This window comes from Nicotiana tabacum, chromosome 2, assembly GCF_000715075.1.
Source record: "Nicotiana tabacum cultivar K326 chromosome 2, ASM71507v2, whole genome shotgun sequence".
NCBI classification, from domain to species: Eukaryota; Viridiplantae; Streptophyta; class Magnoliopsida; order Solanales; family Solanaceae; genus Nicotiana; species Nicotiana tabacum.
The window spans coordinates 39,399,545-39,402,758 of NC_134081.1; positions in this window are offsets into that span (position 1 = coordinate 39,399,545).

The window sequence follows — 3,214 nt, forward strand, 5'->3', positions numbered from 1 at the left end:
TACACAATTCATGAACTCATTACTAAATCGAAGGCCCAAACGTCATCCTTTATTTATCATAATTACACCCTTGTTCTACTACCAAGACATCATTCCATCTCTTCTAGATGTTACTAGTCTTAGACTCCTTTGAGTTTGTTTAGGCTATACTAAGCTTTCTATAACTTAGAGAAACTATCAGCTCTCTTATTTTCATGAGCTTAATCCCGAGAACTTATCCATTCTCGTCACCTTCTCACTCACCTTTTCTTATCCTTACTCCTGTCTTCCTAAATCCTTGTCGCTCTACCATACTTTAGCTTGCGACCTACACATATATATCTATACTACTTGCAACCTTCCTTCAACTTGCTTATACCATAGATTTCCTTATGTTATTCTGGAACATTAAACGAGACATCATATTGTCTCAAACTTTTCTTTATTCCTTTAACTAGACCTTTCGATACCTAGAAACCATAGGCTGGAAGATATTCCACTGACAATGCCGCTATCATTCCTGGATACTAAATCCCAGCGCTTCTAGACTTCCATCCGAAATATGGACTATTCACAACCTTTTGCATTTGAGTATCTCATACATTGTTCACCTTTACCTTACTTAACTTAACATCCCGCCTCATATCTTCTACCTCTTTTATGACCTTCCTTCCACATAGGTATAATTCACATCCACAACTTGAATCTCTATTATAATACTTGCACCTCTAGTGCATACACAATCCGGTGGGAGCTTCATACGGACTTCTTATGAGGCTGGTATTCTTCTAACGCCCTTATAGTATATGGCTACTGTACTATCTCTCTTTTACCTCTAATATTTAAGGGTGACCCTACAATGTTCTCAATCATGAGGTCTATAATTTTTTGGGTCCAACAATCAGACTCCTGATTTGTTTAGTTGGTGTAAATCTTTAGTTTCCTCTTCCCTCTGATCAACCTTTATGTAGGCTTAAGCTATCTTCCGATCTGCGACTCATGGCGTTAGTTATTACTTTAGCCTTTCATGAACGCTATGGAATATCCGTGATACCACCATCTAACAATTCAATCCTTTGTCTATAACCTGGACTCAATTATTTCTTTTAACTTATACCAGAGTTTTCTACGGCTGTATGATTGTCAACATATATGTTGCATAATACCTCGAAATCTTAGGTGCATTCATAATGTAATTATTTCTGGATCATTGATCGAATAATTCCTTTCATTCCTTCTTAACATTCTTTAAATGCAAGCAATTGCTTTTCCTGGTCGTTCTGCCACTTGTTGCACGAATACTCGGTTTATCTTAGTGCCCACACATATTGGCCACGATAGGTGCCACTTTCTTATGGGGTACATACAATGTTGTTGTGAGACTGTTGTTACAAGACCATTTCCTCTTTTGGTTATTGTGCTTAGGTTGAAGCCTTTTTCCTTATTTTCTCAGCTAGTCTTTCGTTGTTGTACTTAGGGAAGACTCTCTGACTCTTGTAAAGCTGCGAGCTTATCACATTGTATACCCAATAAAATTTTTGATGTTCTTTTTCGCCTATAATTATCCGTAGTCACTTACCTCCACGCCCTTGTGCTTGTAGGGTTGCTTCTGAACTGATATTTTGATTGTCTTTCCAGTGGAACTCTCTTTTATTCCCATAATACTCAAATGGTACCTTTAACTACCCCAACTCCTATCTGAATATTTCTCAACTATTACAACGACCTTACTGCGAGGTTGAATTCACTATATTAGGTTTTACTATGTGTATCTTGCACGATCTGCTGACTCATCTTTAACCTCCTGTTTAGCAATAACTAAGCTCTTCCCGAATCAATTACTAACCACTCGTTGGCCCATTCTCATATCAATATTTCACGTAATCTTTCTTGGGTTATTTCCTTTGTCTTAACTTACTTCTCGCACTAGCTCCTTATCTATTAATGACATCTCGGGCAGGGACCCTTACTTCCTTTCCTTGATGTCATGTTTTCATAATATTTTGGAATCGTATCATATCTGTAGGCTTTGAATAAGTGCAATCTCATCCCTTTTTCATTTTTTTATCGCATTCTTCCTTTACCATTCCATAATTACTAGAACCGCTTAATTCTGACTTAATGACACATCATTCTATATTCCACCCTTTAGGGGAGTACTAAGATTTAGTGCGACGATGATCTACCTGTAGATGTTTTACCTCTTCATCTTTAGCATCTTTTCACATCATCGATGACCTTTACTCACCTTGCGGTAATTCTTCTGTACCAAAGATAACAAAATTCCTTACTCATGATGGTGACACCTAGTGTAACTGGCACACAAAGTTCCTTAAGCTTAACTTTGCTCACATTGCTTGCTTCAGGGAAGCGTCTGCCTGAATGACCATTCTCTGAATTTGTCATGAATCTTCTTCTGTTGTCCATTCTATTATTACCGAAATGAAATCTGAAATTCTCATGATGCCGACTATTATTAAATCACCCTGTCCCTAATTCATGTTTAGCTTATCTTGTTCACTAATCCATATTGGTTTCTATTACTCTAGGGTCTAACTTTTCCTTTTGGTAATCGCGTTAGAGTTGCGAACTTATTTCTCGAAATGAAGATATGACTTTATGACCTATATTCTTTTGTTGCCCAAGGCATGTCACCTCTCGTATTTTCCTTCAATTTACTATAGAATCTATAATATTGTCATCTTTTTGATCTACCGTTGTCATCCATATATCACATCTTACTTATAATGCTTCCTTATCTCTCTTCTTATTTCCCTGCTAATATTTCTGTCTATCCCTTTCTTTTGAAAACTTCAACAAGACATTCTTTTGCTTTTAGCTCCCCTTGTTTCATTCATTGGCCCTTCAGTTTGCTCAACATTTTTGCTCTACTAGGGACGGGAGCCACAGTAAGGTAGTATTTATCTCTTCCAGGCTTTCAGTTTCTATCTTCTGAATTTTCTTGATCATGCTAGTATTCACATCTAATTGTAATATTCTAGAGTGCACCATCTGGGTGTTTCACAAGGAGGTCTATTAGCACCTTTGTAACATCCTTCGAAATGACAACTAACTCAAACAATCCATCCATCATTTTGGGTTACTCTAACCCCAGTCGGATCCTCATATCCTGTCCTTCTCTTAAACCATATCTGTTTGCTCCCATAGGGCATGACTGAGATGGGTATGGCTGATTGTACATACATCTGTTACTGTTGAAGGTAACTCAAAATGC